General features: G+C 43.9%; 1 long non-coding RNA gene across 4 annotated transcripts in view; it reads right to left on the bottom strand.

Annotated features, from left to right (window-relative positions):
- LOC307181204 overlaps nucleotides 1-23,717 on the bottom strand; it is a 459,350-nt gene that overhangs the window by 70,114 nt on the left and 365,519 nt on the right. Inside the window, exon 5 of one of the 4 annotated variants that reach the window (XR_013826105.1) lies at nucleotides 21,533-21,596. The exons of the other annotated variants lie outside the window; for them this stretch is intronic. This is a non-coding gene — a long non-coding RNA (uncharacterized lncRNA). Of the gene's footprint in view, nucleotides 1-21,532; nucleotides 21,597-23,717 lie in introns of those variants that run through there. 4 annotated transcript variants of the gene reach the window in all.

Genomic DNA, 23,717 nt, shown 5'->3' with positions numbered 1-23,717 from the left:
ATGTTTACCCCCTCTCTGTTTAAAAGATCCTCGACTAGGATATAACTTAAATGTCTCTGGAGGGAAAAATTGGATAGAGATGTGGTACTTAGGTAGAGTGGAATATTATTCAGCCTGGAAATCAATGAAATATGGCCAGTTGTAACAACTCCGGAGGAGTTACGTATGATCATTCTAAGTGACAGAATTCAAAAAGAAAAAGACACATATCATAAGATATCACTTAAAGGTGGAATCCAAAATGGCTACACATGAAATAAATTACAAAACAAAAACATAGTCAAATATGTAGAAAACACGCATAAGGCTGCTAAACGGGAAAGGTGGGGAGGGGTGAGGCATCATCCAGGAGGTTGAAATTAGCAAAGATACCATTCCAAATACCAAACTGATAATCAACAAGGCCTACACGGTAGCTAAAAGAACTGCACTCAGCACACTCAAGTCACCGGAAAAGAATATATACGACTGGTAAGAATCTGAAAAAGAATTTATTGATGTCTCTCTGTACGTGAATCAAGTGGATGTACAGCAGCAAGAAACAGAGCTTTGAAAATCAGCTGTAACCAATATAGTAATAAATTGAAAAAAATAAACGACAGAGAGACAGAGAAAACCTCTTACAACTTTTCCTCAGGGACGGTGATGCAACATGGATTGAACACATCTAGACCCACAGCAGGATGAGACATAAGGCTGGAAACTGTTTGCGCTAAGAGAAATGTGAGGTTGGGTGAGGAAATGCACACCCTTTAAAGTAATACTACCTGGTACCCATTCAATGGGTCCCAAATCTGCAGGTTCAAGGGATCTTCCTACAGCTAAAACATGCATGGAAAACCCAGAGGACTGTACACCATGTGATCGGGAGATGTGTCTAAAATGCACCTCATTTATCCTCTCCTGGTGCTCCTGTTCACCATTCCAGCCACGCTACTTAGAATCTCCCCACTTGGAGAATCAGCACATTTAAACTTCTGTTTCACACATTTTGCAAATTGTGAGGAGGATGAACGGGAAGAGGGGGAACCAATGAGAGAAGAGTTGTAGGGGTTTGGACGGGCACATATCACTCTAATTTCCCATTAAGAATAAGAATTAAAGAAAGGCTCAGCCTGCCTCGCCGGAGCCAAAATAGGGCCTGAAGCAATCCTGCGGGTTTGAGGCCAGCTCACAAAAGAGCAACTTAAAAAATGGAGCTCAGGGTCACTGCAATTCACAAACCTGCAGAGTTATAAATGAAAACTAACGTCCAAAAATATGTTGAGGTAAGGCAAAGAAGAGGATCTGAATGCAAGACAGAATTGCAAGAAACAGATTTCAAGAGATAGATTGGACTCGTCTTTAACGCACATGAAAAGCGGCAGAATTTCGACAATGATGCAGTTGGCCCAAAAGGGCGTATGCGTTTTTTCCTGATTATATCCAGGAAAAAACGCATACGCACTTTATGGGCAACGAAGCAAGCAAGCAATGCAAATGTGCACAACAAAGAAGTCTCACTTCCCACCGGTCAAAAGGGCCATCCTAAAAAATTGTGAAAACCAGAAATGCAGGACAGGCCATGGAGAACAGGGAGCCTTTATACGCTGATGGGCAGTGTGTGAACTGCCGAGAGCCACTCTGGAGAAGTGTATGGTGGTTCCTAAATCATCTAAAAAACAGAGCTACAGAGCATAGGACACTTCCAATCATGGGAGTATATCTAGGGAAGTCTAAAAATCAACAAGACACAAGCACACCACAGTTTAGGGCTACTCTGTTTACAAGAACCTCAACTTCAGTACACCTTAAATATCCCAGGAAAGAGAACAATGGATAAAGAAGATGTGGTACTTATGTACAATGGAATATCTCTTCACCATGAAATCAATGTAATAAGGCTAGTAGAAGGATAAAGAGTGGATTTAGGTCCGATAATACTACTTGAAATAAGTCAAACAGAAAAAGAAACATATCATAAGATATCACTTATAGAGGGAGGGTAAATATGGCTGCACAAGAAATGAATTACAGAACAGAACAGTGTCTCACATTTAGAAAACACACTTATGTCAGCTTAAGGGGAAAGGAGAGGTGGGGTGATGCATAAAACCAGAGTTTGAAATTAGCACAGATACCGTTCAATAAACCAAATAGGTATTAGACAAGATCTACACCTTGCTCAATGAACTGGCCTCAACACACCCTATACACCGCAGAGAAATATATCTGAGGAATAAGAATCTTAAAACCCATGTATTGATATATCTCCATAAGGGAATCAAGTGTGTGCAGAGCGGCACAAACACAGCAGTGAAAATGAGCTAAACCCCATTATAGAAATAAATTTTAAAAACAAAACGCTGAAACAATGAAAGAGAGAAAAATTCTTACAAAATTCGCTCAGGGGCTGTGATGCAACCTGGATTGACCACATATAAACCCACAGCTGGATAAGACATAAGGCTGGACACTTGGGGCTGACAGGATTGGTGAGCTTTGGTGAGCAACTGCCGAAAGTTTAATGCAATACTTCATGCTACTCATTCCAAGGGTCCCAACACTCCAGGTTGAAGGGAATCTTCCTACAGCTAAACCATGCTTGGGAAACCCAGCGACTGGTATACCATATGATCGGGAAAGGTTTCTAAAACGCACCTCATTTTTCCTCTCCTGGGGCTCCGGATCGACATTCCAGCCGCTTTACTAACAACATCCCCACATGGAGTCAATGCCTTTAAGTTCTGGTATCGCACAGTCTGCAGTTAGTGCAGAGGAAGAATGGGAATAGGAGGAACCAGTGAGAAACTAGCTGTAGCGGTTTCAATGGGCACATGTCACTCTAATATCACATCAGTAAGAAGAATTAACCAAAGGCACAGCAAGGTGCCCCAGAAGAAAAATAGGGCTTCAAGGAATCCTGTGGTTACGGGGCAAGACCACAAAAATAAGAGCTAAAAAATGGAGCTAAGGGCCAATGCAATTCAAAAACCTGCAGAGTTATAAAGGCCAACTATTTTCAAAAAATATATTGAGGTAAGGCTATGAAGAGGCATTGAAAGCAAGGCAGAATTGCAGGAAACCGATTTCAGGAGGTAGACTGGAATTGCACTGAAAACATATGAAGAGAGTCAGAACCTCGACAATGATGCACTTGGCCAAAAAGAGCGTATGCGTTTTTTCCTGAATATATTCAGGAAAAAACGCATACGCACTTTTTGGCCAACCAAGCAAGCTTGCAAATAAAATCTGCACTACAATGAAGTCTCACTTCCCCCTGGTCAAAAGGGCCATCTGAAAAAAGTGTAAAATCCAGAAAGGCAACAGGCCATTGAGAACTGGGAGCCTTCCTATGCTGATGGGCGGGATGTAAATTGCCAACAGCCACTCGGGAGAAGTGTATGGTGTTTCCTGAAACATCGAAAAAACAAAGCAACAGAGCCTAGGGCACTTCCACTTATGGTCCTATAGCTTAGGGAAATTAAAATCAAAAAGACACAGCCACCCCAAAGTTTGGGACGCCTCCGTTTACAAGAACCTCGTTTATCGTACAAGTTCAATATCACAGAAAGTGAAAAATGGATAAAGAACTTGTGGTACTTACGTACAATGCAGTATCACTCAGCAATGAAATCTATGTCATCAGGCCCGTAGCAGCATAATGAGTGGATTCAGGTACGATGATTCTAACTGAAATAAGTCACACAGAAAAAGAAACATCATAAGATATCACTAATACACGGAATGTAAACTTGGCTACACAGGAACTGCATTCCAAAACAGAACAGGGTCTCAAATTTAGAAAACCAACTCATGCTTGCTTAAGGGGAAAGGTGAGTTGGGGTGCTGCATAAAACCAGAGATTGAAATGAGTACAGATAAAGTTCCTTAAGCCAAATATGGAATTGACAAAAGCTACTCCTTGCTCAACGAAATGGACTCAACACCGCATATTAAACGCCTAAGAATGTACCTGACTAGTAAGTATCTTAAAACCTATGGATTGCTATGTCTCCAAAAGAGAATCAAGCGTGTGTACAGGGGCATAAACGCAGCAGTGATAGGATTGGAGAGGTTCGGTGAGCAAATGAAGACCCTTTGAAGTCATATTGCATGGTACCCATTACACGGGTCTCAACTCTCCAGGTTTAAGGTATTCTTCCTTCAGCTAAAACATGCATGTGGAACACAGAGTACGTTCAACCATGTGAACGGGAGACGTGTTCAAATATGTCTCAGTTTTCCTCCCCTGGTACTCGGGTGCAACATTCCAGGCGCTTTACTAACACTCTCCCCACTTGGAGAGTCAGCGCCTTTAACCTCCTGTTTGGCCCAGTTTGCAATTTCTGCGGAAGATGAACAGGAATAGCGAGAACCAATGAGAGGCTAGCTGGAGGTGTCTGGACGGGCAAATTTAACTCTCATTTCCCACCAGGAAGAGGAAATAACCAAATGCTCAGCGTGCCGTACCGGAACCAGATTAGGGTCTGAAGCCATCCTGCGGTGCTGCGGCCAGCTCAAAAGAAAGCGAGTTGAAGAAAGGAGCTCAGGGGCACTGTAATTCACAAACCTGCAGAGTTATAAATGAGAGCTATCGTCCAAAAATAGACTGAAGTAAGGCTGCCAAGAGGACTTGAAAGCGGGGCAGAATTGCAGGAAACCGATTTCAGGAGGTAGACTGGAATTGCATTGAAAGCATAGGAAAAGAGGCAGAACGTCCACAATGATGCACTTGGCCAAAAAGGGCGTATGTGTTTTTTCCTGAATATATTCAGGAAAAAACGCATACGCACTTTTTGGCCAACCAAGCAAGCTTGCAAAGGAAATATGCACTACAATGAAGTCTCACTTCCCCCGGTCAAAAGGGCCATCTGAAAAAAGTGTAAAATCCAGAAAGGCAGGACAGGCCATGGAGAACTGGGAACCTTGTTATGCTGAAGGGCGGGATGTAAATTGCCAACAGAGACTAGGGAGAAGTGTATGGTGTTTCCTGAAACATCTAAAAAACAAAGCAACAGAGCCTAGGGCACTTCCACTTATGGTCCTATAGCTTAGGGAATTTAAAATCAAAAAGACACAGCCACCCCAAAGTTTGGAACGGCTCTGTTTACAAGAACCTCGTTTACAGTACAAGTTCAACATCGCAGAAAGTGAAAAATGGATAAAAAAGTTGTGGTATTTACTTACAAAGCAATATCACTCAGCAATGAAATCTGTGTCATCAGGCCCTTAGCAGCACAATGAGTGGATTCAGGTATGATGATTCTAACTGAAATAAGTCACACAGAAAAAGAAACATCATAAGATATCAGTAATACACGGAATGTAAACTTGGCTACACAGGAACTGAATTACAGAACAGAACAGGGTCTCAAATTTAGAAAACCAACTTATGCTTGCTTAGGGGGAAAGGTGAGTTGGGGTGCTGCATAAAACCAGAGATTGAAATGAGCACAGATAAAGTTCCTTAAGCCAAATATGGAATAGACAAGAGCTACTCCTTGCTCAACGAAATGGACTCAACACCGCATATTCAACGCCTAAGAATGTACCTGACTAGTAAGTATCTTAAAACCTATGGATTGCTATGTCTCCGAAAGAGAATCAAGCATGTGTACAGGGGCATAAACGCAGCAGTGATAGGATTGGAGAGGTTCGGTGAGCAAATGAAGACCCTTTGAAGTCATATTGCATGGTACCCATTCCACGGGTTTCAACTACCCAGGTTTAAGGTATTCTTCCTTCAGCTAAAACATGCATGTGGAACCTAGAGTATGATCAACCATGTGATCGGGAGACGTGTTCAAATATGTCTCAGTTTTCGTACCCTGGTACTTGGGTGCAACATTCCAGACACTTTACTAACACTCTCCCCACTTGGAGAGTCAGTCCCTTTAACCTCCTTTTTGGCCCAGTTTGCAATTTCTGTGGAAGATGAACAGGAATAGCGAGAACCAATGAGAGACTAGCTGGAGGTGTCTGGATGGGCAAATTTAACTCTCATTTCCCACCAGGAAGAGGAATTAACCAAAGGCTCAGCGTGCCGTGCCAGAACCAGATTAGGGCCTGAAGACATCCTGCGGTGTTGCGGCCAGGTCACAAGAAAGCAAGTTAAAGAAAGGAGCTCAGGAGCACAGTAATTCACAAACCTGCAGAGTTATAAATGACAGCTATCGTCCAAAAATAGACTGAAGTAAGGCTGCCAAGAGGACTTGAAAGCGGGGCAGAATTGCAGGAAACCGATTTCAGGAGGTAGACTGGAATTGCATTGAAAGCATAGGAAAAGAGGCAGAACGTCCACAATGATGCACTTGGCCAAAAAGGGCGTATGCGTTTTTTCCTGAATATATTCAGGAAAAAACGCATACGACCTTTTTGGCCAACCAAGCAAGCTTGCAAAGGAAATCTGCACTACAATGAAGTCTCACTTCCCCCCGGTCAAAAGGGCCATCTGAAAAAAGTGTAAAATCCAGAAAGGCAGGACAGGCCATGGAGAACTGGGAGCCTTGTTATGCTGATGGGCGGGATGTAAATTGCCAACAGCCACTAGGGAGAAGTGTATGGTGTTTCCTGAAACATCTAAAAAACAAAGCAACAGAACCTAGGGCACTTCCACTTATGGTCCTATAGCTTAGGGAAATTAAAATCAAAAAGACACAGCCACCCCAAAGTTTGGAACGGCTCTGTTTACAAGAACCTCGTTTACAGTACAAGTTCAACATCGCAGAAAGTGAAAAATGGATAAAGAAGTTGTGGTATTTACTTACAAAGCAATATCACTCAGCAATGAAATCTGTGTCATCAGGCCCTTAGCAGCACAATGAGTGGATTCAGGTATGATGATTCTAACTGAAGTAAGTCACACAGAAAAAGAAACATCATAAGATATCAGTAATACACGGAATGGAAACTTGGCTACACAGGAACTGAATTACAGAACAGAACAGGGTCTCAAATTTAGAAAACCAACTTATGCTTGCTTAAGGGGAAAGGTGAGTTGGGGTGCTGCATAAAACCAGAGATTGAAATGAGCACAGATAAAGTTCCTTAAGCCAAATATGGAATAGACAAGAGCTACTCCTTGCTCAACGAAATGGACTCAACACCCCATATTAAATGCCTAAGAATGTACCTGACTAGTAAGTATCTTAAAACCTATGGATTGCTATGTCTCCGAAAGAGAATCAAGCATGTGTACAGGGGCATAAACGCAGCAGTGATAGGATTGGAGAGGTTCGGTGAGCAAATGAAGACCCTTTGAAGTCATATTGCATGGTACCCATTCCACGGGTTTCAACTACCCACGTTTAAGGTATTCTTCCTTCAGCTAAAACATGCATGTGGAACCTAGAGTATGATCAACCATGTGATCGGGAGATGTGTTCAAATATGTCTCAGTTTTCGTACCCTAGTACTCGGGTGCAACATTCCAGACACTTTACTAACACTCTCCCCACTTGGAGAGTCAGTCCCTTTAACCTCCTGTTTGGCCCAGTTTGCAATTTCTGTGGAAGATGAACAGGAATAGCGAGAACCAATGAGAGACTAGCTGAAGGTGTCTGGATGGGCAAATTTAACTCTCATTTCCCACCAGGAAGAGGAATTAACCAAAGGCTCAGCGTGCCGTGCCAGAACCAGATTAGGGCCTGAAGCCATCCTGCAGTGTTGCGGCCAGCTCAAAAGAAAGCGAGTTGAAGAAAGGAGCTCAGGGGCACTGTAATTCACAAACCTGCAGAGTTATAAATGACAGCTATCGTCCAAAAATAGACTGAAGTAAGGCTGCCAAGAGGACTTGAAAGCGGGGCAGAATTGCAGGAAACCGATTTCAGGAGGTAGACGGGAATTGCAATGAAAGCATAGGAAAAGAGGCAGAACGTCCACAATGATGCACTTGGCCAAAAAGGGCGTATGCGTTTTTTCCTGAATATATTCAGGAAAAAACGCATACGCCCTTTTTGGCCAACCAAGCAAGCTTGCAAAGGAAATCTGCACTACAATGAAGTCTCACTTCCCCCCGGTCAAAAGGGCCATCTGAAAAAAGTGTAAAATCCAGAAAGGCAGGACAGGCCATGGAGAACTGGGAGCCTTGTTATGCTGAAGGGCGGGATGTAAATTGCCAACAAACACTCGGGACAAGTGTATGGTGTTTCCTGAAACATCTAAAAAACAAAGCAACAGAGCCTAGGGCACTTCCACTTATGGTCCTATAGCTTAGGGAATTTAAAATCAAAAACACACAGCCACCCCAAAAATTTCGAACGGCTCTGTTTACAAGAACCTCGTTTACAGTACAAGTTCAACATCGCATAAAGTAAAAAATGGATAAAAAAGTTGTGGTATTTACTTACAAAGCAATATCACTCAGCAATGAAATCTGTGTCATCAGGCCCTTAGCAGCACAATGAGTGGATTCAGGTATGATGATTCTAACTGAAATAAGTCGCACAGAAAAAGAAACATCATAAGATATCAGTAATACACGGAATATAAACTTGGCTAGACAGGAACTGAATTACAGAACAGAACAGGGTCTCAAATTTAGAAAACCAACTTATGCTTGCTTAAGGGGAAAGGTGAGTTGGGGTGCTGCATAAAACCAGAGATTGAAATGAGCACAGATAAAGTTCCTTAAGCCAAATATGGAATAGACAAGAGCTACTCCTTGCTCAACGAAATGGACTCAACACCGCATATTAAACGCCTAAGAATGTACCTGACTAGTAACTATCTTAAAACCTATGGACTGCTATGTCTCTGAAAGAGAATGAAGAATGTGTACAGGGGCATAAACGCAGCAGTGATAGGATTGGAGAGGTTCGGTGAGCAAATGAAGACCCTTTGAAGTCATATTGCATGGTATCCATTCCACGGGTTTCAAATACTCAGGTTTAAGGTATTCTTCCTTCAGCTAAAAGATGCATGTGGAACCCAAGTATGATCAACTATGTGAACGGGAGACGTGTTCAAATATGTCTCAGTTTTCCTCCCCTGGTACTCGGGTGCAACATTCCAGACGCTTTACTAACACTCTCCCCACTTGGAGAGTCAGCGCCTTTAACCTCCTGTTTGTCCCAGTTTGCAATTTCTGCGGAAGATGAACAGGAATAGCGAGAACCAATGAGAGACTAGCTGGAGGTGTCTGGACGGGCAAATTTAACTCTCATTTCCCACCAGGAAGAGGAAATAACCAAAGGCTCAGCGTGCCGTGCCGGAACCAGATTAGGGCCTGAAGCCATCCTGCGGTGTTGCGGCCAGCTCACAAGAAAGCGAGTTGAAGAAAGGAGCTCAGGGGCACTGTAATTCACAAACCTGCAGAGTTATAAATGACAGCTATCGTCCAAAAATAGACTGAAGTAAGGCTGCCAAGAGGACTTGAAATCGGGGCAGAATTGCAGGAAACTGATTTCAGGAGGTAGACTGGAATTGCATTGAAAGCATAGGAAAAGAGGCAGAACGTCCACAATGATGCACTTGGCCAAAAAGGGCGTATGCGTTTTTTCCTGAATATATTCAGGAAAAAACGCATACGCCCTTTTTGGCCAACCAAGCAAGCTTGCAAAGGAAATCTGCACTACAATGAAGTCTCACTTCCCCCCGGTCAAAAGGGCCATCTGAAAAAAGTGTAAAATCCAGAAAGGCAGGACAGGCCATGGAGAACTGGGAGCCTTGTTATGCTGATGGGCGGGATGTAAATTGCCAACAACCACTAGGGAGAAGTGTATGGTGTTTCCTGAAACATCTAAAAAACAAAGCAACAGAGCCTAGGGCACTGCCACTTATGGTCCTACAGCTTAGGGAAATTAAAATCAAAAAGACACAGCCACCCCAAAGTTTGGGACGCCTCTGTTTACAAGAACCTCGTTTACAGTACAAGTTCAACACCGCAGAAAGTGAAAAATGGATAAAGAACTTGTGGTATTTACTTACATCGCAGTATCACTCAGCAATGAAATCTATGTCATCAGGCCCGTAGCAGCATAATGAGTGGATTCAGGTACGATGATTCTAACTGAAATAAGTCACACAGAAAAAGAAACATCATAAGATATCAGTAATACACGGAATGGAAACTTGGCTACACAGGAACTGAATTACAGAACAGAACAGGGTCTCAAATTTAGAAAACCAACTTATGCTTGCTTAAGGGGAAAGGTGAGTTGGGGTGCTGCATAAAACCAGAGATTGAAATGAGCACAGATAAAGTTCCTTAAGCCAAATATGGAATAGACAAGAGCTACTCCTTGCTCAACGAAATGGACTCAAAACCCAATATTAAATGCCTAAGAATGTACCTGACTAGTAAGTATCTAAAAACCTATGGATTGCTATGCCTCCAAAAGAGAATAAAGCATGTGTACAGGGGCATAAACGCAGCAGTGATAGGATTGGAGAGGTTCGGTGAGCAAATGAAGACCCTTTGAAGTCATATTGCATGGTACCCATTCCACGGGTCTCAACTCTCCAGGTTTAAGGTATTCTTCCTTCAGCTAAAACATGCATGTGGAACCCCGAGTATGATCAACCGTGTGAACGGGAGACGTGTTCAAATATGTCTCAGTTTTCCTCCCCTGGTACTCGGGTGCAACATTCCAGACCCTTTACTAACACTCTCCCAACTTGGAGAGTCAGCGCCTTTAACCTCCTGTTTGGCCCAGTTTGCAATTTCTGCGGAAGATGAACAGGAATAGGGAGAACCAATGAGAGACTAGCTGGAGGTGTCTGGACGGGCAAATTTAACTCTCATTTCCCACCAGGAAGAGGAAATAACCAAAGGCTCAGCTTGCCGTGCCGGAACCAGATTAGGGCCTGAAGCCATCCTGCGGTGTTGCGGACAGCTCAAAAGAAAGCGAGTTGAAGAAAGGAGCTCAGGGTCTCTGTAATTCACAAACCTGCAGAGTTATAAATGACAGCTATCGTCCAAAAATATACTGAAGTAAGGCTTCCAAGAGGACTTGAAAGTGGGGCATAATTGCAGGATACCGATTTCAGGAGGTAGACTGGAATTGCATTGAAAGCGTAGGAAAAGAGGCAGAACGTCCACAATGATGCACTTTGCCAAAAGGGCATATGCGTTTTTTCCTGAATATATTCAGGAAAAAACGCATACGCCCTTTTTGGCCAACCAAGCAAGCTTGCAAAGGAAATCTGCACTACAATGAAGTCTCACTTCCCCCCGGTCAAAAGGGCCATCAGAATAAAGTGTAAAATCCAGAAAGGCAGGACAGGCCATGGAGAACTGGGAGCCTTGTTATGCTGATGGGCGGGATGTAAATTGCCAACAGACACTCGGGAGAAGTGTATGGTGTTTCCTGAAACATCTAAAAAACAAAGCAACAGAGCCTAGGGCACTTCCACTTATGGTCCTATAGCTTAGGGAAATTAATATCAAAAAGACACAGCAACCCCAAAATTTGGGACGGCTCTTTTCACAGGAATCTCTTCTACGGCACAAGTTAAATATCCCAGAGAGCAAATAATGGATAAAGAAGTTGCGGTACTTCTGTACAACAGAATACCACTCAGCAATGAAATCTATGTCACCAGGCCCGTACCAGCATAATGAGTGGATTGAGGCACGATGATTCTAAGTGAAATAAGTCACACAGAAAAAGAAACATCATAAGGTATCACTAATACACGGAATGTGAACTTGGCTACACATGAACTGAATTACAAAACAGAACAGGGTCTCAAGTTTAGAAAACCAACTTATGCCTGCTTAAGGGGGAAGGTGAGTTGGGGTGCTGCATAAAAGCAGAGTTTGAAATTAGCACAGATACCGTTCCATAAGCCAAATATGTAATAGACAAGAGCTACCCCTTGCTCAACGAAATGGATTCAACAATGAGGTATCACCTCACACCTGGTAGAATAGGCATCATTGAAAATCTACAAACAAAATATGCTGGAAAGGGTGTGGAGAAAAGGAACCCTCTTCCACTATTGTTGGGAATATAAATTGATACAGTCATTATGGAGAACAATATGGAATTTCTTAAGAAACTAACAATAGAATTACCATATGATACAGCAATCCCAGTACTGGACATATACCCAGACAAAACCATAAATCAAAAAGAGTCATTCACCGCAATGTTCATTGCATCACTATTTACAATATCGAGGTAATGGAAGCAACCTAAATGCCCACAGACAGACGAATGCATAAAGCTGTGGTACATATATAAAATGGAATATTACTCAGCCATGAAAAGGAATGAAATTGGGTCATTTGTAGAGACGTCGATGGATCTAGAGACTGTCATACAGAGTGAAGTAAGTCAGAAAGAGAAAAACAAATCTTGTATATTCATGCATATATGTGGAACCTAGAAAAACTGTACAGATTAACCATTTTGCAAGGCATAAACAGAGCAACAGATGTAGACAACAAACGTATGGACAACAAGGGGGGAAAGCTGTTGGGGGGGTGGTGGTGGGAGGAGTTGAGAGACTGGGATTGGCATGTATACATTTATATGTATAAAATAGATAACCAATAAGAACCTGCTGTATAAAAATATAAAATAAAATTCAAAATTAAAAAGAAGTAAAATTTAAAAAATAAAACAGAAAAAACAATTATTCCCTGCACATACATGTATTTATATGAATAAATTATTTCCATGCTTATATCTGTAAATACAAAAAAGAGGAATAAAATCTACCTTGAACCAAAAACGAAAAAGAGAAAAAAAACACAGAACCCACCAGTTACACAGAGGAAAACCGTATCAGGGCACTTGCTCCAGTTGTAAACAATTCTGAAGTTGGTCAGTGGTGGGGAATCGTCTCCCATTCAGCCAGCAGCCCCCACGCAACAAGCGTCCTCATTGCAAAGCTGGGGCACCGTGCCGAGGCATCTGTGAGTAAACGTGAGCTGAGCCCCAGGCCAGTTGCTGCTGAACTATTCCCACCCGTCCCAGGTAAAACACCTGAATATATACAAGGACTTGAAAGCCTAGAGGAAGGGCCATAGAGCCACACGAGTGACAGCATGCCGGCCGACTTGGTGCCTGCAGGCCAGCCAGGATGGTCCTGGCCCTGGGTGCTCTTCTGGAAGATTTCCATTTCCCTGCCTGAGATACCCGTCCTGTCCCTGCCCCCACTGCTTTTTTCCTTCCTCACCTCTGCCCAGGGAGAAATTCCAGCAGCAGGTATGGGTGACACATCCTCTTCTTTAGCAGGTGGCAGCCTGGCAACTGCTGCAGAAAGTCCAGCAGAGCCCCACTCACACTGGGCCACCCACAAAGCCGTGGCCTCTCACTCCCTCCCACCAGCCCAGCCCCGAGACTGCTGACAGGGCAGAGAAAATGGCGTCAGGCACGGCTGCAGGGGCTCTTGCTGCCTGGAGTGGTATTTATATTGATCTCAACCCAGGCACACCTGGGGAGGGCTGGCCGGCACGGTAAGGCTGCCCAGGTCAGCCAATCATCACCCCTCAGGGGCTCACAGTTGCAGAAAATGGAACTTGCTGAACCGGCCAGGTCCAAGGAACAGGTGTGGGCTCCTGAGAGTCAGGATAGACAAGGGGCTGCAGCTTTGGCTTGTTTTCTAATCATTTTATCTGGCCCATGAGTGGGAGACAACTTCAAGAAAACCCTCTCCTAATGAGAGGAACCCAGGAGTCAGGGAGAGGAGGGGTGGGTGGTGGTTGGAGACAGAGGCCTGGTGCCCCGGGTGCAGTGGAAGTCTCTGGAAGACCAGGTGGAGGGAGGCCTCACGGAGTGATGCCCAGGGTCACAGACCTGTCGCAGCTGCTGTTTGTTAGTTCAAGTCCTGCTCTGAGGTGCTCTGTGTCAGCTCTGAGCGACAGGTGAGCTGGGGGTGCTCTGCAATGAGGGCTATGTGCACGGTTCCTGTGTGCCCAGCCCTGCCACGGTACCTGCAAGGGTAGCTCTGTATCCTGGGAGGGGCCTGACCACGAGAGCCCCGTGGGCTGGGGTGGGGGTGGGGTACCTGCCCAGGTGAGCTCCATATTCTGGGATTGGTCTGACCACGAGAGCCCCATGGGCTGCTGGGGACCTGGTAAAGGATGTCAGGACGGTCAGTGAAGCCACCGAGGATATACCTCCAGTTGCTCCTAATTCCTACACCCTGCTGGTCATTCTACCAACCACCAGTACATGGTATTCTGTATTAGTCTTCAATGATGCCTTCTTTTGTATTCCATTAGACCCAGAGTCACAAGAAATTTTGGCTTGTGAGTGGCAGGACTCAACATACAACTAAAACAATACTTCCGGGCCGTCTGGCCCCAAGGGTGCAAAAATTCCCACACCATCTTTGGGGAAAGCTTAGCTAAAGACCTAAAAGTTCTACCTCTGGAAAAGGAAACCCTCCTTCAATATGCAGACGACATTCTGATCACCAGCCCTACTAAGGAGGCCTCTGAACTACCAAGCCAATAAAGGATAGAAGTTGTCCAAGAAAAAGCTCAAATATCACAGACTGCGGTGACCTGCCTGGGCTTCATTCTCACAGAAGGTCAGAGAAGCCCATCCCAGGAAAGGGAAGAAACCATTTTCAGCCTTACCCCTTTCTAAAACTAGAAGACAGCTTAGGGGTTCCTGGGGAGGCCAGGGTTTGCTGCTTCTGGATCCCTAACTACAGTCTACTAGCTGGGCCTCTATATGAAACACTGAAAGGAAAAGATGATGATCCTTTTGAATAGAATCCAGAAGTGGCCTTTCAAGAATGGAAAGAGCAGTCAATTCAGACCCTTGCCCTGGAACTCCCTAATTTAGCTAAACCCTTTGACCTTTACATTCCCGGTGAAAGGTGAATCGCCATTGGAGAATTAGTGCAAAAACTGGGACCACTTGAAATGGAACAATGCAAGAATGCCATCCAGGTAGGATAAACTACAGTCACTAAGGGGCTTGGCCCACTGCCACATCTGGCCAAGATACTGGCGGTATCTAAAAACCTGGAAATCAGCAGCCCAAAAGGCCACCTCCCTCCTAAGGGAAAAGGACCCCACGTGGTGATCCTAACCACCAACCATGCCCTGAAGTTGCAGGGTTCGCTCCGTGGGCACACCGACCTCGAGTGAGGAGGCCCTCCAACTCCAACATCCAGAGAGATAACCGGGGGCAACAGGGCACCATGACGACTCGTGTGAACATCACTTGACCTGGAGTTTCTCTCATAAAACAACAAGAGTGTGTCCCAAAAGAGTAGACTACTGCTTGCAGGACTTACTGCACCCAGAGGGGAGCTAATAATCTTGGCGGGGGAACAGTATACCACACTGTCACCATAGAAAAGCCGACAGACACCGTGATGATGGTGGCCAATAAGACCGGCTGGACTCCTGTTTACTTCAAAAGGCTGTTGACTCAGTAGCCATCATGGTCCTTGGTCACCACTGACCCTGGACTGTCTGGGAGTTGAGCGGGCAGGGCTCTGACACCTGGTGCTGTTTGTACGTTAATTCAGGGGCCTAACTGAAGAAAGCGCAGACTACTGGTCAGAGCATCTAGGCTGGCAGAGACGGTCAGCCTAAGGTGGCCGAACAAATGTGGGGCGGGGTGAAACCGGCCCCCACAGCGTCTCTGCACATCTCTTTCCTGGACCCTTAAAGGTCATTAGAATCTATAACACTTCCAATGCTGGTGCTCAGGTGGACGAGCAGGGAGGCAGGGGTCCTGGGGACAATCAACGTCACCGGGAGGCTGCTGGGGAGAAGTTCTGACCCTCGCCCCAGGGTATGAGGGCTCCCAACTCAGCACTCAGCAGTTACAGAAGAAGGGTCTGCACCCTCAGCACTCCAAGAATGAGGAACGGGACAAAAGGCAGAGGAGGGGTTTGTCCCCAGCAAAGCCCATTAAAAATCCCTGGGAGATAAAAATAGAATCTGGGCAATAAAGTCAAGTCTAACCTTTTTTATCCTTTGTGCTTTGTCTAATTTCACGTGCTCCTAGGGTCCCGCATGCAGAGGTTCCACACCCGGCACTTCAGACCAGATTTCCTAGTGCAGAATGGCTGGGTCGACACCTCAGCTCCTGGGGCCCAGTGCAGACTCCACGATATAGAGCCTGAGCTACAGCCAACCCGGCCCTCGAGAGCTCCGCCGCCTCCCTCCCTCCCACTGACTCTGACAGGATCTCTACACAGCAGCCCAGCCCACAGCCCACGGGGTAGTGCATGCTCTCACCTCTCCATTCTCTGATCAAAATATAAAGTTTCCTTTGCTTGTGAACCAAACTCAGTCTCGATCTGTTGGCCCCAATGACACTGGGCAGGGGGACACTTGTTGGGGTCCACTCTGGAGGATCAGTAACAGAAATTGAGACTATTGTAACCTCAATGAACAGATGTGTGAGCCAAACTGTAGTTAACATAGAACAGTGTATAAGGCTCGGGTAAAATAAGATGTTTTTAACACTTCCATTTGATATTTCCATCACTTTTTATAAGCAAGTTCAGTGAAAAGGTTTGTCTTATTTGTCAGGTCAATATTAGAGAAACGAAGTGATTTCTTTCCAAGGATGTACAGCTAATAATCTTGGTTAAACCTTCAATCTTGTTTTAAATGCTTTTCCATTGAAAATGATACCTCTCTTTCAGCTCCCCCATTTCTGAGAAGTATAAAATCTTATAATTTATTATTACCAAAGGGGAAAGGTGGGAGGAGGGATAAATTAACAGTTTGGAATGAACACATACACACTGCTATGTATAAAATAGATCATCAACAAGGAACTACTGTATAGCACAGGGAACTACACTCAACATTTTGCAATAACCTATAAGGGGAAATAATCTGAAAAAGAATAGATATTTTTATTGACATCATCTATCAATGACAGTTAAAGTGTAGCCTAAGGGAAGCTGGTGGTGAGTGCTTCTGACCCTGAAGACTTCAATCATCTAAAGTTTGGACTCTGCCTACTTCCCAAGGCCCTTAATGAACATATGTGTAGCTGTAGCTTAAAAACTTCCCCAGTTTGGGTTTCGGGGAGACACTGATTTTGAAAAAGCCCTGGTGTTCTCCTTACATGAATGGGACTCTTCCTACTGCTAAAACATGTCTGTCACACCCAGAGGATGGTATACCATCTGATCGGGAAGAGTTTGGAAAAGGCATCTCATCTCCTCATCTCCTGGTGCTCGGGTTCACCCCTCCAGCGTCTTTACTAACAGTCTCCCCACTTGGAGATGTCAGCACTGTCAACATCCTGTTGCGTACAGTCTGGAATTTGTCCAGAGGATGAAGCGGAAGGATGAGGAACAATGAGAGACAAGTCCTAGGTGTTCAGACAGGCACATGTCACTCTAATTTCCAATCAGGAAGACGAATTGACCAAAGGCTAGGGTTGCCCATGGAAACAGTATAGGGCTTGAGGAAATCCCGCTGCTTTGTGGCCAGTTCCCATAAACACGAGTTGAACAATGGAACTCAGGGGCAGTAAAATTCACAAAACTGCAGAGTTGAAAATATCCATCACTGAAAAATGTCTTGAGGAAAGTCAGAGAAAAGGACTTGTAAGCAAGGGAGAATGGCAGGAAAGGGATTTGAGGAGGTAGAAAGGACTCGCCATTAAGCACAAGAAAAGGAGCTGAACATTGCCAACATTGCAGTTGGCCAAAAAGGGTGTATGCGTTCTTTTCTGTATATATTCAAGAAAAGGGCATACACTTTTTTAGCCAACCAAACAGGTGGGCACTGGAAGTCAATACTACAAAAGATATCACTTCGCATCAGTCAGAAGAGCCATCCTCATAAAGCGTAAACAACAGAAATGCAGGACAGGGCAACGAGAAGAGGGAGCCCTGTGAGACTTATAGTGGAAATGTATATTGCCAACGGCCATTCTGGAGAAGTGTATTGTGTTTACTAAAGCATCTAAAAAATGAGCTACAGAGCATAGGGCACTTGCACTCATGGGCATATATCTTGGGAAAAACAAAAATCGAGAGGACACAGGCACCCCAATGTTTACCCCCTCTCTGTTTAAAAGATCCTCGACTAGGATATAACTTAAATGTCTCTGGAGGGAAAAAATGGATAGAGATGTGGTACTTAGGTAGAGTGGAATATTATTCAGCCTGGAAATCAATGAAATATGGCCAGTTGTAACAACTCCGGAGGAGTTACGTATGATCATTCTAAGTGACAGAATTCAAAAAGAAAAAGACACATATCATAAGATATCACTTAAAGGTGGAATCCAAAATGGCTACACATGAAATAAATTACAAAACAAAAACATAGTCAAATATGTAGAAAACACGCATAAGGCTGCTAAACGGGAAAGGTGGGGAGGGGTGAGGCATCATCCAGGAGGTTGAAATTAGCAAAGATACCATTCCAAATACCAAACTGATAATCAACAAGGCCTACACGGTAGCTAAAAGAACTGCACTCAGCACACTCAAGTCACCGGAAAAGAATATATACGACTGGTAAGAATCTGAAAAAGAATTTATTGATGTCTCTCTGTACGCGAATCAAGTGGATGTACAGCAGCAAGAAACAGAGCTTTGAAAATCAGCTGTAACCAATATAGTAATAAATTGAAAAAAATAAACGACAGAGAGACAGAGAAAACCTCTTACAACTTTTCCTCAGGGACGGTGATGCAACATGGATTGAACACATCTAGACCCACAGCAGGATGAGACATAAGGCTGGAAACTGTTTGCGCTAAGAGAAATGTGAGGTTGGGTGAGGAAATGCACACCCTTTAAAGTAATACTACCTGGTACCCATTCAATGGGTCCCAAATCTGCAGGTTCAAGGGATCTTCCTACAGCTAAAACATGCATGGAAAACCCAGAGGACTGTACACCATGTGATCGGGAGATGTGTCTAAAATGCACCTCATTTATCCTCTCCTGGTGCTCCTGTTCACCATTCCAGCCACGCTACTTAGAATCTCCCCACTTGGAGAATCAGCACATTTAAACTTCTGTTTCACACATTTTGCAAATTGTGAGGAGGATGAACGGGAAGAGGGGGAACCAATGAGAGAAGAGTTGTAGGGGTTTGGACGGGCACATATCACTCTAATTTCCCATTAAGAATAAGAATTAAAGAAAGGCTCAGCCTGCCTCGCCGGAGCCAAAATAGGGCCTGAAGCAATCCTGCGGGTTTGAGGCCAGCTCACAAAAGAGCAACTTAAAAAATGGAGCTCAGGGTCACTGCAATTCACAAACCTGCAGAGTTATAAATGAAAACTAACGTCCAAAAATATGTTGAGGTAAGGCAAAGAAGAGGATCTGAATGCAAGACAGAATTGCAAGAAACAGATTTCAAGAGATAGATTGGACTCGTCTTTAACGCACATGAAAAGCGGCAGAATTTCGACAATGATGCAGTTGGCCCAAAAGGGCGTATGCGTTTTTTCCTGATTATATCCAGGAAAAAACGCATACGCACTTTATGGGCAACGAAGCAAGCAAGCAATGCAAATGTGCACAACAAAGAAGTCTCACTTCCCACCGGTCAAAAGGGCCATCCTAAAAAATTGTGAAAACCAGAAATGCAGGACAGGCCATGGAGAACAGGGAGCCTTTATACGCTGATGGGCAGTGTGTGAACTGCCGAGAGCCACTCTGGAGAAGTGTATGGTGGTTCCTAAATCATCTAAAAAACAGAGCTACAGAGCATAGGACACTTCCAATCATGGGAGTATATCTAGGGAAGTCTAAAAATCAACAAGACACAAGCACACCACAGTTTAGGGCTACTCTGTTTACAAGAACCTCAACTTCAGTACACCTTAAATATCCCAGGAAAGAGAACAATGGATAAAGAAGATGTGGTACTTATGTACAATGGAATATCTCTTCACCATGAAATCAATGTAATAAGGCTAGTAGAAGGATAAAGAGTGGATTTAGGTCCGATAATACTACTTGAAATAAGTCAAACAGAAAAAGAAACATATCATAAGATATCACTTATAGAGGGAGGGTAAATATGGCTGCACAAGAAATGAATTACAGAACAGAACAGTGTCTCACATTTAGAAAACACACTTATGTCAGCTTAAGGGGAAAGGAGAGGTGGGGTGATGCATAAAACCAGAGTTTGAAATTAACACAGATACCGTTCAATAAACCAAATAGGTATTAGACAAGATCTACACCTTGCTCAATGAACAGGCCTCAACACACCCTATACACCGCAGAGAAATATATCTAAGGAATAAGAATCTTAAAACCCATGTATTGATATATCTCCATAAGGGAATCGAGTGTGTGCAGAGCGGCACAAACACAGCAGTGAAAAGGAGCTAAACCCCATTATAGAAATAAATTTTAAAAACAAAACGCTGAAACAATGAAAGAGAGAAAAATTCTTACAAAATTCGCTCAGGGGCTGTGATGCAACCTGGATTGACCACATATAAACCCACAGCTGGATAAGACATAAGGCTGGACACTTGGGGCTGACAGGATTGGTGAGCTTTGGTGAGCAACTGCCGAAAGTTTAATGCAATACTTCATGCTACTCATTCCAAGGGTCCCAACACTCCAGGTTGAAGGGAATCTTCCTACAGCTAAACCATGCTTGGGAAACCCAGCGACTGGTATACCATATGATCGGGAAAGGTTTCTAAAACGCACCTCATTTTTCCCCTCCTGGGGCTCCGGATCGACATTCCAGCCACTTTACTAACAACATCCCCACATGGAGTCAATGCCTTTAAGTTCTGGTATCGCACAGTCTGCAGTTAGTGCAGAGGATGAATGGGAATAGGGGGAACCAGTGAGAAACTAGCTGTAGCGGTTTCAATGGGCACATGTCACTCTAATATCACATCAGTAAGAAGAATTAACCAAAGGCACAGCAAGGTGCCCCAGAAGAAAAATGGGGCTTCAAGGAATCCTGTGGTTACGGGGCAAGACCACAAAAATAAGAGCTAAAAAATGGAGCTAAGGGCCAATGCAATTCAAAAACCTGCAGAGTTATAAAGGCCAACTATTTTTAAAAAATATATTGAGGTAAGGCTATGAAGAGGCATTGAAAGCAAGGCAGAATTTCAGGAAACCGATTTCAGGAGGTAGACTGGAATTGCATTGAAAACATATGAAGAGAGTCAGAAACTCGACAATGATGCACTTGGCCAAAAAGGGCGTATGCGTTTTTTCCTGAATATATTCAGGAAGAAATGCATACGCCCTTTTTGGCCAACCAAGCAAGCTTGCAAAGGAAATCTGCACTACAATGAAGTCTCACTTCCCCCTGGTCAAAAGGGCCATCTGAAAAAAGTGTAAAATCCATAAAGGCAGGACAGGCCATGGAGAACTGGGAGCCTTGTTATGCTGATGGGCGGGATGTAAATTGCCAACAGACACTCGGGAGAAGTGTATGGTGTTTCCTGAAACATCTAAAAAACAAAGCAACAGAGCCTAGGGCACTTCCACTTATGGTCCTATAGCTTACGGAAATTAAAATCAAAAAGACACAGCCACCCCAAAGTTTGGGACGCCTCTGTTTACAAGAACCTCGTTTACGGTACAAGTTCAATATCGCAGAAAGTGAAAAATGGATAAAGAACTTGTGGTACTTACGTACAATGCAATATCACTCAGCAATGAAATCTATGTAATCAGGCCTGTAGCAACATAATGAGTGGATTCAGGTATGATGATTCGAACTGAAATAAGTCACACAGAAAAGAAACATCATAAGGTATCATTAATACACAGAATGTCGACTTGGCTACACATGAACTGAATTACAAAACAGAACAGGGTCTCAAATTTAGAAAAGCAACTTATGCTTGCTTAAGGGGGAAGGTGAGTTGGGGTGCTGCATAAAACCAGAGATTGAAATGAGCACAGATAAAGTTCGTTAAGCCAAATATGGAATAGACAAGAGCTACTCCTTGCTCAACGAAATGGACTCAACACCCCATATTAAACGCCTAAGAATGTACCTGACTAGTAAGTATCTTAAAACCTATGGATTGCTATGTCTCCAAAAGAGAATCAAGCATGTGTACAGGGACATAAACGCAGCAGTGATAGGATTGGAGAGGTTCGGTGAGCAAATGAAGACCCTTTGAAGTCATATTGCATGGTACCCATTACACGGGTTTCAACTCTCCAGGTTTAAGGTATTCTTCCTTCAGCTAAAACATGCATGTGGAACCCGAGTATGATCAACCGTGTGAACGGGAGACGTGTTCAAATATGTCTCAGTTTTCCTCCCCTGGTACTCGGGTGCAACATTCCAGACGCTTTACTAACACTCTCCCCACTTGGAGAGTCAGCACCTTTAACCTCCTGTTTGGCCCCGTTTGCAATTTCTGCGGAAGATGAACAGGAATAGCGAGAACCAATGAGAGACTAGCTGGAGGTGTCTGGACGGGCAAATTTAACTCTCATTTCCCACCAGGAAGTGGAAATAACCAAAGGCTCAGCGTGCCGTACCGGAACCAGATTAGGGCCTGACGCCATCCTGCGGTGTTGCGGCCAGCTCAAAAGAAAGCGAGTTGAAGAAAGAGCTCAGGGGCACTGTAATTCACAAACCTGCAGAGTTATAAATGACAGCTATCGTCCAAAAATAGACTGAAGTAAGGCTGCCAAGAGGACTTGAAAGCGGGGCAGAATTGCAGGAAACCGATTTCAGGAGGTAGACTGGAATTGCATTGAAAGCATAGGAAAAGAGGCAGAACGTCCACAATGATGCACTTGGCCAAAAAGGGCGTATGCGTTTTTTCCTGAATATATTCAGGAAAAAACGCATACGCCCTTTTTGGCCAACCAAGCAAACTTGCAAAGGAAATCTGCACTACAATGAAGTCTCACTTCCCCCCGGTCAAAAGGGCCATCTGAAAAAAGTGTAAAATCCAGAAAGGCAGGACAGGCCATGGAGAACTGGGAGCCTTGTTATGCTGATGGGCGGGATGTAAATTGCCAACAGCCACTAGGGAGAAGTGTATGGTGTTTCCTGAAACATCTAAAAAACAAAGCAACAGAGCCTAGGGCACTGCCACTTATGGTCCTATAGCTTAGGGAAATTAAAATCAAAAAGACACAGCCACCCCAAAGTTTGGGACGCCTCTGTTTACAAGAACCTCGTTTACAGTACAAGTTCAACATCGCAGAAAGTGAAAAATGGATAAAGAAGTTGTGGTATTTACTTACAAAGCAATATCACTCAGCAATGAAATCTGTGTCATCAGGCCCTTAGCAGCACAATGAGTGGATTCAGGTATGATGATTCTAACTGAAATAAGTCACACAGAAAAAGAAACATCATAAGATATCAGTAATACACGGAATGTAAACTTGGCTACACAGGAACTGAATTACAGAACAGAACAAGGTCTCAAATTTAGAAAACCAACTTATGCTTGCTTAAGGGGAAAGGTGAGTTGGGGTGCTGCATAAAACCAGAGATTGAAATGAGCACAGATAAAGTTCCTTAAGCCAAATATGGAATAGACAAGAGCTACTCCTTGCTCAACGAAATGGACTCAACACCGCATATTAAACGCCTAAGAATGTACCTGACTAGTAAGTATCTTAAAACCTATGGATTGCTATGTCTCCGAAAGAGAATCAAGCATGTGTACAGGGGCATAAACGCAGCAGTGATAGGATTGGAGAGGTTCGGTGAGCAAATGAAGACCATTTGAAGTCATATTGCATGGTACCCATTCCACGGGTTTCAACTACCCAGGTTTAAGGTATTCTTCCTTCAGCTAAAACATGCATGTGGAACCTAGAGTATGATCAACCATGTTATCGGGAGACGTGATTCAAATATG

This window comes from Stenella coeruleoalba (genome assembly GCF_951394435.1).
Source record: "Stenella coeruleoalba genome assembly, contig: scaffold_217, whole genome shotgun sequence".
NCBI classification, from domain to species: domain Eukaryota; kingdom Metazoa; phylum Chordata; class Mammalia; order Artiodactyla; family Delphinidae; genus Stenella; species Stenella coeruleoalba.
This window is presented reverse-complemented; position numbering and strand designations above follow the sequence as displayed.